The 13,831-nt window shown below is 41.4% G+C and overlaps 1 protein-coding gene and 1 pseudogene across 11 annotated transcripts in view; both read right to left on the bottom strand.

The window, feature by feature from the left end:
- Window positions 1-13,831, bottom strand: part of GPBP1 (GC-rich promoter binding protein 1) — a 90,812-nt gene that overhangs the window by 56,245 nt on the left and 20,736 nt on the right. The window lies entirely within an intron of this gene.
- On the bottom strand, window positions 9,299-10,179 carry LOC108530999 (60S ribosomal protein L7a pseudogene; annotated as a pseudogene). The gene has a single exon (XR_001886037.1). The product of XR_001886037.1 is annotated as a 60S ribosomal protein L7a pseudogene (transcript).

Raw genomic sequence — 13,831 nt, 5'->3', positions numbered from 1 at the left:
GTATGAAAACCCTAATTTTTTTTTCTCTGTCACTAAATTTACCATTTATTCAAGACATCCATGGAGAATACAAATTTCCCCAGGAGAAAGCTGGTTCTGAAAAAAATAAAACCTAAGTGTACATCTTTAAGTGCACATGCCTTTTTTTAATTTTAAAAAAAGATTATTCTTCAGACTGAAAATAATACATTTTGGCAAAAAATACACAAATAGATGAAACTTTTCTCTTTTTTGTTATGTTTTATTTCTCTCCCTACCAAATTTGTGCCGTTTTCAAAGAAAACTTACTCAAATTGATTCCATCAGAATAACAAACTTAGTCTTTAAAATGATTTCAGAAAACTTTAAGCTTTAAAATCACAAAGACCATCACAAACACCCAAAATCAACCAATAGCTAAGGAATTCTAACTACAACCAGAGTACAGAATAAAAATCCTCAACAAAATACCAGTAAACCAAATCTAGCAGCATATAAAAAGGATCAAACACCGTACAAAGTAGTATTTTCCCAGGAATGTAAGAGTGACTCAACATACAAAATCAATCAATAATACACCACACTAATAACATGAAAGAAAATACCAAATGATCATCTTAATTGATGCAGAAAAGCATTTGACAAAATCTAGCACCCTTTAATTATAAAAATACTCAACAAACTAGAAACAAGAAGGAAACTTGCTCAACCTGATAAACAGCTTCTATTAAAAAAAAAACCCACAGCAAAGCATCCTCAACTGTGAAAGACTGAAAGCTTTCCCCTTAAGATCAGGAACAAGACAAGAATGCCCTGCTTTCACAGGCTCTATTCAACACTGTAGTAGACATTCTAACCATAGCAACTAGGCAAGAAAAGAAATGAAAGGCATCCTGAGCCAGCACAGTGCAAAGCACCTTTAATCCCAGATACTTGGGAGCCTGGGACGGGAGAAGTGCTAGAGCCTCGCAGTTCGAGGCTGTAGAGTGCTATAATGGCACCTGTGAAAAACACTACACTGCAGCCTGGGGAACATAGTGAGACAGTGTCATATTTTTTTAAAAGCATCCAAATTGGGAAGGAAGAAGTAAAATTATTCCTATTCACACATTACATGATCTTATATAAATTCTAAACAGTCCAAAAAAATATGTATTAGAGCTAACTAAATTCAGAAACCCTGCAAGATACAAGACCAACACACAAAAACAGCTGTGTGTATATACACTATTAACAATCCAAAAAAGAAATTAAGAAAACTCAATTCGCAGTAAAATCCAAAAGCATAAAATACCTATAATAAATAAACATAATGAAGAAAATGTAACACTTGTACACCAAAAACTATTAAGACAATGCTGAAAGAAATGTTAAAAGACCTAAACAGAAGGACATTCCTGGCCGAGCACAGTGGCTCAAGCCTGTAATCCCGGCACTTTGGGAGGCTGAGGCAGGTGGGTCACGTGAGATCAGGAGTTTGAGACAAGGCTGACCAACATGGTGAAACCCCGTCTCTACTAAAAAAACCAACAAACAAAAAAATTAGCTGGGTGTGGACGCAGGCGCCTGTAATCCCAGCTACTCAGAAGGCTGACGTAGGAGAATCGCTAGAACCCAGGAGGCGGAGATTACAGTGAGCCGAGATCACACCATTGCACGCCAGCCTGGACGACGGGGCGAGACTCTGCGTCTCAACAAAAAAAAAAAAAAAAAAAGAAAAGAAAAAAAGAAAAAGACAAGACAGACAGACAGCCCTGAGGAATGGGAAACTTAACATTGTTAAGATAGCAATACTACCCAATCATCATCTACAGATTCAACACAATGTCTATTAAAATTCCAACACTCAGCCAGGCACAGTGGTTCACGCCTATAATCCCAGCACTTTGGGAGGACGAGGGGAGCAGACTGCTTGAGCTCAGTGGCTCAGAACCAGCCTGGGCAACAAGCAAACCCCGTCTCTACCACAAATAAAAAAATCAGTCAGGCATGGCGGCTCGTACCTGTGGTCCCAGCTACTTCAGACAATGAGGCGGAAGGATCGCTTGAGCTCGGGAAGCAGAGGATGCAGTGAGCCAAGATCACACCACTGCACTCCAGCCTGAGCAACAAAGTGAGACCCTATTGATACGGAAGGAGGAAAGGAAGTGCTGGGAAGAAAAGGGCATGGTCCCTGGCTAGGGCTCCACCTCCATGAGATCCCTGGCTAGGGCTTCACCACCGCCCCCCCCCCACCCGGCCCCCGAGAAAGAGTAAGACCACAATGATATGGAAGTGGGCAGACAAGTGCTGGAAAGAGAAGGGCATGGTCCCTTGCTAGGGCTCCATCCCCGGGTCTACGCCCACAGCATTTCTGTTTTCCTGCCCAAATGCTGCATTTCCCAAGACCACTCTGCCAGTCACACCCCCATCGTATGCCTATAAAACCCTCAGAGACTAGTAGGCAGACACACAAGTGGCTGGACGTCATTAAGAGAGACATATCGGTGGAAGAACACACAAACAGCTGGATGTTGAGGGGAGCATGCCAGTGGAAGACCACATGTTGGTGGAAGACCACACGCCGGTGGAAGATCACACTGACAGAGAGCAGGCTGGCAGGCCATCGACCAGTGGAAGGGAGCGAAGTTTCGCTGAGTTTGACAGGTGTGGTCAGAGGAGCTGAGCTGCAGGACTCCAGGGGAAAACCACCCTTCCACTCCATCTCCCTCCTGGCTTCCCATCCATCTGCTGAAAACTTCCACTCAATAAAACCTTGCACTCGTTCTCCAAGCCCACGTGTGATTCGATTCTTCCCATACACCAAGGCAAGAAAGCCCTCTGTCCTTGCGATAAAGCAGGGCATCTAACTGAGCTAATACAAGCCGCCTACGGATGGCTAGACTGAAAGGGCACCCTGTAACACATGCCCACTGAGGCTTCAGGAACTGTAAACGTTCACCCCTAGGTGCTGTAGTGGGGTCGGAGTCCCACAGCCTGCCCTGTCTGCATGCTCTCCCTAGAGATTTGAGCAGCGGGGTGCCAAAGAAGCAAGCCACACCCCCATCACATGCCCTGCAAGGGGGATAAGAGAACTTTTCCATAAGTATCACTATTTCAAAAAAGAAAAAATCCAACACACTCTTTCGTGCAGAAATAGAAAAGGCCATTCTCAATTTCCTTTGGAAGTGCAAGGGGCCCTAAACATCCAAAAACAATGCAGAAAAAGAATAAAGTTACAGAACTCACACTTCCCTATTTCGAAACTTACTGCAAAGTAATAGTGAGCTGGCCATTTGTAGATCTTCTTAGGAAAAATATTCAAGTCCTTTGCCCATTTTGATTATTTATTTTTTGAGACAAAGTCTCACTCTATCACCCAGGCTGGAGTACAGTGGCACTACCATGACTCAATGCAGCCTCCACAGCCTGGGTGCAAACAACCCTACCACCTCAGCCTCCCAAGTGGCTCGGAATATAGGCATGCCCCAACACACCCAACTAATTTTAAAAATATTTTTCATAGAGATGGGGTCTCACTATGTTGCCCAGGTTGGTATCCAACTCCTGGAATCAAGAAATCCTCCCACCTTGGCCATAGTGATCAAAGCAGTGTACTACGGCCTAAGAAAAGACATATAAACCAAAAATAAGCCCACACATCTATACCCAAGTTATTTTCAACAAGAGTGCTAAGATCATTCAATACGGAACTGTCTTTTCAAAACAGACTGGGACAACTAAATAGCCACTGGACCCCCCCCTACCCAAACCACATACAAAAATAAACTCAGCTGGGTGCAGTAGCTCACGTCTGTAATCCCAGCACTTTGGGAGGCCAAAGCAAGTGGATCGCTTGAGGTCAGGAGTTCAAGACCAGCCTGGCCAACCTACGGCAAAATCCAACATGGCACAGTGGTAGGTGCCTGTAATCCCAGCTCCTTGGGAGGCTGAGGCAGGACAACAGCTTGAACCCGGGAGGCGGAGGTTGCAGTGAGCTGGGATCGCACCACTACACTCCAGCCTGGGCAACAGAGCAAGACTCTGTCTCAAAAATAAATAAAACAAAATAAATCAAACACCTAAATATAAAAGCAGAAACTATAAAACTCTTAGAAGAAAACAGGGAGAGAAAGCTTCCTGACCTTGGATTTAGCAATGAATTCTTAAATATGACACCAAAACCAAGAGTAACAATTAAAAAACAAAAAAAATGAACTTCATGAAAATTTAAAAATGTGCAAAGAATATTATCTATAAAGTAAAAAGACAACTGACAGAATAGAAGAAAATATATGCACCTCATATCTAATAAGTTCTAGTATCCAGAATATATAAAGAATTCTTCCAACTCAACAACAAAAAGACAACTCAATTTTAAAATGTACAAAGGACCAAACGCAGTGGCTTGTGCCTGTAATCCCAGCACTTTGGGAGGCCAAGGCAGGAGGATCACTTGACCCAGGAGTTTGAGACTAACCTGGGCAACAGAGTCCTCATCTCTACAAAAAATTTTTTAAAACTTAGCCAGGTGTGGTGGGACACACCTGTATTCCCAGCCACTCAAGAGGCTGAGGTGGGAGGACTGCCTGTGACCAGGAGGTGAGGACTACAGTGAGCCTTGATAGTGCCAGATAGTGCCAGTGCACTATAGCCTGGGTAGCACAACAAGATCCTGTCTCAAAAAATAAATAAATAAAATAAATAACAAAATAAAAATGGGCAAAGCACTTGAATATTTTCCCAAGATAAACAAATGACCAAATGACCAATAAGCACATAAAATATACCGAATGTTATTAGGGAAATGCAAACCAAAACCACAATGAAATACTACTTTGCTCCCACTAGAATGGCTATACTCAAAAAAAGAAAAAAACAGAAAATAAATGTTAGCAAAGACGTGGAAAAACTAGAACCCCTGTATATTGTTGGCGTGAAGGTAAAAGGGGTTCAACAACTGTGAAAGTTTGGCAATTCCTTAAAAAGTCAAACACACAATTACCACATGACTTAGCAATACCATTACTAGGTATATATACAGAAGAACTGAAAAAGGGTGCTCAAAATCTTGTACACCAGTGTTCAAAACAGCACTATTCACAGTAGCCAAAAGGAAGAAACACCCCAAATGTCCATCAATAGACAAACGAACAAAATGTGGCATATACAATGAAATCGTAACGATAAAAAGGAATGAATTACTAATACATGCTGAGTATAAACGTCAAAAACAAAGAGAAGCCAGACACAAAAGATCACGTTGTATGCCTCAAGTCATAAGAAGTATCCACAACAGGTAAATTCATAGAGGCAAAAAGCAGATTAGTGTTACCAGAGACTGTTGGGAGGGTGGAATGGGGGTGACTGCTTAGAGACAGTTCTCCTTCGGGTTGATGAAAACATTCCGGAACTTTACAGAGGTGGAGGTTTGAAAACACTATGAATGTACTAAATGCCAATGAACTGTATACTTTAAATGATTAACTTTATGTGATGTTATTTTACTTTAATAAAATAAGCAGAGTACTATATTATAATCTCTTGAATAAATTTAAAAATCATAAGTCCAACAAATACAAATAAACGTATGTAAATTTAGGAAACAGGTTATTCTATAATTTCTAAGTACCTCATCCCCCAAAAAAATTAACTGCAGCTTTGCAGTGAAATAGCCTGGCAAATGCGCCCTTAATTGACACATCAACATCAGTGACAGAACAAACTGATATTGTGTGCCTGAACAAGCGCCACTTACTGCTGTAATATTCTAGACCAAATAACCTGAATCTAAACATAAGAAAAGCCAAACCTGAGAGACATACTAATATAACTGCCCCAAAATTTTCAAAAGTGTCAGGTTTAAATTCAAGGAAAATAATTTTTAAAAACCAATCAAGTCAGGCAAAGTAGCTCATGTCTACAATCCCAGCACTTTGGGAGGCCCAGGTCGGGGGATCGCCTGAGCCCAGGAGTGTGAGACCAGCCTGGTCAACGTGGCAAAATCTCATCTCTACCAAAAAAATACAGAAATTAGCCAGGTGTGGTGGTGCAGGCCTGTTGTCCCAGCTACTCAGGAGGCTGAGGCGGGAGGATGGATGGTTTGGGTCTGGGAAGTGTAAGTTGCAGTGAGCCAAGCTTAAACCACTGTACTCAGGCCGGGCGCGGTGGCTCAAGCCTGTAATCCCAGCACTTCGGGAGGCCGAGACAGGCGGATCACGAGGTCGGGAGATCGAGACCATCCTGGCTAACACGGTGAAACCCCGTCTCTACTAAAAAATACAAAAAAACTAGCCGGGCGAGGTGGCGGGCGTCTGTGGTCCCAGCTATTAGGGAGGCTGAGGCAGGAGAATGGTGTGAACGGGAGGTGGAGCTTGCAGTGAGCTGAGATCCGGCCACTGCACTCCAGCCTGGGTGACAGAGCAAGACTCCGCCTCAAAAAAAAAAAAAAAAAGTGCAAAACATGTTTATTCTATTTTTGAGTCATGGTTTTAACTTTAAAAAACTATGACATTTTTATTCCACTGAGCTGTTTGCTTCGGTTTTAACATAACGAAATATTATTTATATTTTTATTTATATTATTATTTATATTTAGTAGACATCTACTGCAAACACAGTCATCCACAGACTTCCCTTGTTGATTCTGATTCAATGGTACTTAAGCATTGCACAGAACTCTTTTAAATAAATACTAAGAGTTACGGGTCATCAGATAAGGATGGTAAATGCCCTACTACTCACAGAAGAAAACACCTAAGGAACGTGACCTCTACAGGTAGCAAAAATTACTGCTTCCCTATTTTTTAGATGTTTGGTCCTGAAAGAAGTATCCAATGTCTTATCTGTTATCAAGCTATCTGTTTACAGATCAGATCAGATGATCTGAAACATGAAACTGCATTCATAAATTTTTAAGAAATCTGGGTTATTAGAAAGTCCCAACATTTGAAAACTTCCATTTTAATGTTCCTCTTATCTGAAATTTGTTAGACTCCATCCTCTTCAGTTTACCTCTTAAGCTGTCAGCACCTTTCTATGCTTTTTCTTTTTTGTTGTTGTTGTTGTTGAGACAGAATCTTGCTCTGTCACCCAGGCTGGAGTACAGCGGTACAATCTTGGGTCACTGCAACATTCCCCTCCTGGGTTGTTGGGATTACAGGTGTGTACCACCACGTGGGCCTGGATAATTTTTTTTTTTTTTTTTTTTTTGTATTTTTAGTAAAGACAAGGTTTTGCCATGTTGCCCAGGCTGGTCTCGAACTTCTGCCCTCAAGTGATCTGCCCGCCTCAGCCTCCCAAAGTACGAGGAGTACAGGTGTGAGCCACGGCGCCAGACCCTTTCTATGCTTTACTTGCATTTTATCATAAAATCAAAACAGGAAGTTATAAAAATTATTCTATTTGTTAATTTATTCCATATGAAAATTGCTATACATGTATTTAAGTACATACATATACATAAATATGGTGCGTTCAGCCTCCTAAAAAAAAAAATAAGGTGAAAAAAGCATTATATTCTGGAAACAAGATGCTTTTAATTCTCAATTTTTGAGACATACTAAAGATGCAACACACAAAATATAATTGAACTTGAAAACTTACAAAGAACTTTCATATAAACTTCACTACCACAAGAAAATAAGCTTCACTCTCCATAAGGTAAACAAATTTCTACTTACTGAGCTCCTCTTTCCTCACAAACTGAAACCAACTGAGTAATCACTGAAATTTATTCTAACAGCCTATGGAATCCTTTTTTGTTTTAAAGATTGGTAAGTTTTAATTTGGGGACAAAATTTAATTTAAATCAACTCATTTATTGAACAGCTATTAATAATATGAGCAATATGGCCTAAGCACTGGAAGATACGAGGCATAAGAGAGGGCAGTCCTGCCTCTAACAGCTTACAATCTAATAGCATTAACAAATAACTAATACAAGGTTGCTGCCTCAAATCCTCTTAGAAGTGTAGACACAAGCAATTTTTTCTCTGAAATATTTACCAAAAAGTGTCATCACTTCAAGTGTTCAAATGATAGATAAGCTTTTTTAAAAAAAATATGCTGCTGGGTATGGTGGCTTACGCCTGCAATCCCAGCACTTTGGGAGGCCGAGGAGTCTGATCACTGCAGGTCAGGAGTTCGAGACCAGCCTGGCCAACATGGTGAAACCTCATCTCTACTAAAAATACAAAAATTAGCCAAGCATGGTGGCATGTGCCTATAACCCCAGCTATACTCAGGACGCTGAGGCAGGTGAATCACTTCAACCTGGGAGGTGAAGGTTGCAGTGAGCCAAGATCAGGCCATTTGCACTCCAGCCTGGTGACAAGAGTGAAACTCCAACTCAAAAAATAAAAACAAAAACAAAGCTGGAGCCAGGCCCAGTGGTTCACGCCTACAATCCTAGCCCTTTGGGAGGCCAAGGCAGACCAACTGCTTGGGCCCAGGAGTCTGAGACCAGCCTGGTCAACATGGTGAAACCTCGCCTCTACAAAAACTAGCCAAGCGTAGTGGCATGCACCAGTAGTCCCAGCTACTACGGAGGCTGAGGTGGCAAGATTACCTGAGCCTGGGAAGTCAAGGCTACAGTGAGCAATGATTGCTCCACTACATCCCAGTCTAAGCAACCAAGTGAGACTCCATCTCAAAAAAAAAAAGCCAGATTAACTTAAATGAAAAAAAAGGCAGAATTATAAAAGATTTAAGTAATTTGCCCCTAGGCTACAAGAGCCAATAAATGACAGAAGCTAGGCAATGTGAACCCAGGTCCCCCTGCCTCAAAACCCCACTTTTTCACTACAGTATCGCTCTCTAACTTTCCCACAGCAATTATTGAATGTTAACAAACCCATTCTCCTAAGACATTTTTCAGAAAGTAACCAAATAACCTGTCTTCAAGACCTGTTTAACAAGTTAATGAAATGTCTGCATTGCACTACAATATCCATGTGTTTTAATATAAAAAAGAACGTTTACTGTCAAGTAAAATAACCTTACAGCAAGCGGCTACCTTAGGTGTCGGCTACCCTAGGTGTTTCTTAAGCAATTTATATTAAAAAACACTGCTAAACTATGTAAAATCCTAGAGATGGCTTAGTCCAACATGGACAAAAATAAGGCTACATGACTATGGTATTATCAAAAAGAACTATCTGGCCAGATGCAGTGGCTCATGTCTGTAATCCCAGCACTTAGAAGTTCAAGACCAGCCTGGGTGACACAGTGAAACACCATCTCTACTAAAAATTTTTTTAAATTAGGAGATCGATTTGAGTAATAACTCCATCTCCCACGTGGCATGGGCAGCAACGCATCAATTAAAGTCTTTTTTTTTTTTTGAAGAAAATTTGTATTTTAATTATTTTATGTACAGAAAGCTCAACAGTGTACATTTAACCCTGCTTAGTGGCAAGTTCTTTAGCTTTTGCCTTTTCGAGCTTGTCGATACGAGCCACAGACTTGGGACCCAGGACATTGCCGCCCCAGTGACGGCGGATCTCATCGTATCTGTCGTTGTAATTGGTCCTGATAGCTTCCACCAGCTTAGCCAAAGCGCCTTTGTCTTCCGAGTTCACCTGTGTGAAGGCGACAGTGGTGCAGGTCTTCCTGTGGACTAGACGACCCAGTCTGGCCTTCCCCTTGATAATGCAGTAAGGGACCCCCATTTTACGACACAGGGCAGGCAAGAAGACAACCAGCTCGATGGGATCCACGTCGTGTGCAGTCACTACCAGCTGAGCTTTCTTGTTCTCCACCAAGGTGGTGACGGTGTTAACTCCTGCTCGAAGGACAGGTGGTCTCTTAGTGGGGACATCCCCTTTGCCAGCAGCTTTCTTCTCGGCCCGGGCCAACAGCCTCTGCTTCTTCTCTTGCTTTGTCTCTGGTCTGTACTTGTGGGGCAGCTTAAGCAGCTGAGTAGCTGTTTGGCGGTCCAGGGCCTGGGTGAACTGGTTAATAGCAGGAGGCACTTTCAGCCGCTTATAGAGGATGGCTCTCTGCCGCTGCAACCTGATATAGCGAGGCCATTTCACAAAGCGGGTGAGGTATCTTTTGGGCTGGATGTCCTGTCCAATGCCAAAATTCTTAGGTCTCTTCTCAAACAGGGGATTCACCACTTTCTTGGCCTCCTGCTTTTTCACGACAGCAGGGGCCGGAGCCACCTTCTTTCCCTTGGCCTTCTTTCCTTTCGGCATGTTGGGTGGCAGGAGGAGCTAAAGTCTTTCTTTACTGGGAAAAAATTAGCTGCACATGGTAGCACACACTTGTAGTCCCAGTTTCTCAGGAGGCTGAGGCAGAAGGATCGCGAGCCTGAGATACAGAATTTAACTTTTTAAAAAATAAGGTTCATGGCCAAGCGCAGTGGCTCATACCTGTAATCCCAGCACTTTGGGAAGCCGAGGAGGGAAGATTACCCGAGATCAGGAGTTCGAGACCAGCCTGGCCAAGATGGTGAAACCCCGTATCTACTAAAAATACAAAAATTAGCCAGGCATGGTGGTGGCCACCTGTAATCCCAGCTACTCAGCAACAAGAGTGAGACTCCATCTCAAAAACACAAAACAAAAAACAGGGTTCATACACTAGAATCAATAATTACCAAGGAGTTGCTAATGTACCATATCTTAAAATACAAAGGTAGGTTTTGTTATTTAAAGTTTTCAGGCCAGGCGCAGTGGCTCACGCCTGTAATCTCAGCACTTTGGGAGGCCGAGGTAGGCGAATCACAAGGTCAGGAGTTAAAGGCCAGCCTGGCCAACTTGGTGAAACCCCGTCTCTACTAAAGATACAAAAAATTAGCCAGTCATGGTGGCGCATGCCTGTAATCCCAGCTACTCGGGAGGCTGAGGCAGGAGAATCACTTGAACCCAGGAGGCAGAGGTGGCAGTGAGCACAGATTATGCCACTGCACTCCAGTCTGGGAGACAGTATGATACTCTGTCTTTAAAAAAAAAAAAAAACTTATTTACTCAAGACACAAACACTACAATGCTTTCTATTTTGTTTTAATTACGCAGAAAATGAAATTACCTTCTCAAGCACTAACATAGAAAGAACATGGAATTTATCCGTTTCTCCCTGCCTGCATCCATGCCTTGGCCAGCAGCATAATTCTAAAAGGAAAGAAAGAAAAGGAAGGAGAGGAAGGAAAGGGAAGGAAGCGGGGTGAGGTGGAGGCAAGGCAATAAAGTCACTTTAAGAATTTCAAGTAAGGGCTGGGAGCAGTGGCTCACGCCTGTAATCCCAGCACTTTGCGGTGGGTAAATCACTTGAAGTCAAGAGTTCCAAAAAAAAAAAAAATTCTGTTACAAATATATCTGGAATCACCAGGTCTAGTCGACTAAACACCACTTAATATATTCCAGGTATATCTAAATTCAAGTAGTATGGGGACGGTAGGGGGTCTTGAACAGCACACAGCAGTATGAGAAATCAGAACTTCAGCAGGTAAGGGAAGTATTAAAAGCAAGTTTTAAAGTGACAATTACATGTCTGGAAGTATGCTTTCAGAAAATAAATCTCATAGTAACTTGTAAAAGGAAGGGGAAGAGTCACCTTTCAATTCTTATCTCCTTCAGCCACCTTCCTTTCCAGGGCTAACCCAATACACCACATTACTGGTTTCCCCTGTATTCCTATGGCTACTCCTCCTCAGTCTCATCAGGTTCCACCCATCCCTAATGTTCATATATCCCAATGTCTAGCCCTAGTTCTAATATTAGTAATATAAAACTATAAGTTAAAAACTATAAAAAATAGAAACTAAATACTATGACACTGCTGACTTTTGTTGTATCTACCAAACAGGAATATCACTAGTTTTACTTCACAGGAGTGTGATTACATACAAGTATTTTGTATGTTAAAAGAACATAAATATTGTGGAACTGATACAGTATTCTGAAAGAACACAGAAAAGAACTGTACTAAGCGTACCCTGCCATTGTAAATGTACTCTTTTATTTTATTTGAGAAATATTTATTGGAGTCCAAATCATGATTAATTCATATTAAATCCCACTTTATCATGAGATATAGTAAGATTTTTCCTGTTTAACAGACGCCTATTACCTGAAGAAACAAATAATTTTAAGCACAAAATTATTGCAACTGCAAAGCCAAACAATATATTCATAACTGGAAAAAAACAAAACGTGAAGCAAATGACATTTGGAGTACCAAAAAGTTAAATAATTACTAATAAACATTTATTTAGAGACAGTCTCACTCTGTCACCCAGGCTGCAACCTCCGCCTCCCAGGTTCAAGCAATTCTCCTGCCTCAGCCTCCCAAGTAGCTGGATTATAGGCATGTGCCACCATGCCTGGCTAATATTTGTATTTTTAATAGAGACAAGGTTGCACCATGTTGGCCAGGCTGGTCTCGAACTCCTGACCTCAAGCAATCTGCCTGTCTCAGCCTCCCAAAGTGCTGAGAATACAGGCGTGACCACGCCCGGCCTAATAAATATTTATAAAGAACAACAGAAAACTAAGAAAACTATGATAATCACTACCATAACAGAAATATAAAAATACTCAATTTACACAAGATACTGAACTTGTTTATTCTGTTCAATTGTATCCATTACAAATACAACAGGATTTCAAATTCATGATGGCATCGTGACTTCAAAGATCCTATTTAAAAGGCAAAAAAGAACAAAGGAGTTAAAGAATAATAAAGGAATAAAACTATGATAACGAAAAGGCCATGAGCCACTTCATGAAATTTTTGGAATGACATAAATGCAAGCATAATAATTGATGAAACAAGACAATGAAAGCCAAGGCCTAGAAGACATGTGGAAGGTAGAATACAGGAGGAAGCTGATTTGCTCCCTAGAATGCTGAAATGATTTAGGATTACAAAACTGCAGATACAAAGGAGGGCAGAGGGGGAAATGGGATTGAAAAGAAGTAGCTGAAAAACCTGAACGCACAATTGTCTACATGAATATAAGCAAACACAATAACATAACGATGACACCGAAACAAAAAGGAAAGGTAGATTCTCTCAAACACAAATAAGGAGCTAATATGGGTTCTGGCACCAAAAGATATTTGGCTTTTCAGGGTCCTACAACACTGACAGCTGTTCAATAAGCACTGCTAACATACACATTAACTCTCAAACAACTTTTTATTGCCTCATTCTTAAACATGCACTGATAATCATCAAACATTTTAAGCAAAGTAGCAAATGAAAGAGATCATTAAAAAAAACTATGAACAAAAAAGAAACAAAGAATTTAAGAAATAACTAGCAAGATAAATGAATTTTTCAGAACCAAGGACAAAGAACAACTTCTAGAAAGAAAACAATACCTGCCTGCAAATGAAGAAAAAAATGAGACATTAAGCAAAAAAATTTTTAAAGCAAAAAAAACTGAACCAGGCCGGGCATGATGGCTCACGCCTGTAATCCCAGCACTTTGAGAGGCTGACATGGGTGGATCACCTGAGGTCAGGAGTTCTAGACCAGCCTGGCCAACATGGCAAAACCCCATCTCTACTAAAAATACAAAAACTTAGCTGGGCATGGTGGCGGGAGACTGTAATCCCAGTTACTTGGGAGGCCGAGGCAGGAGAACTGCTTAAACCAGGAGGTGGAGGTTGCAGTGAGCTGAGATCGCGCCACTGCACTCCAGCATGAGCGACAGAGCGAGACTGTCAAAAAAAAAAAGAATTCTTTGTAGGTTCTGGATATCAGCCCTTTGTCAGATGGGTAGATTGCAAAAATTTTCTCCCATTCTGTAGGTTGCCTGTTCACTCTGATGGTAGTTTCTTTTGCTGTGCAGAAGCTCTTTAGTTTAATGAGATCCCGTTTGTCAATTTTGGCTTTTGTTGCCGTTGCTTTTGGTGTTTTA

The sequence above is a fragment of the Rhinopithecus bieti genome, unplaced genomic scaffold, assembly GCF_001698545.2.
Source record: "Rhinopithecus bieti isolate Rb0 unplaced genomic scaffold, ASM169854v2 scaffold_6513, whole genome shotgun sequence".
Lineage (NCBI taxonomy): Eukaryota > Metazoa > Chordata > Mammalia > Primates > Cercopithecidae > Rhinopithecus > Rhinopithecus bieti.
The sequence above is the reverse complement of the archived record's forward strand: the minus strand, read 5'-3'. Positions and strand labels throughout refer to the sequence as shown.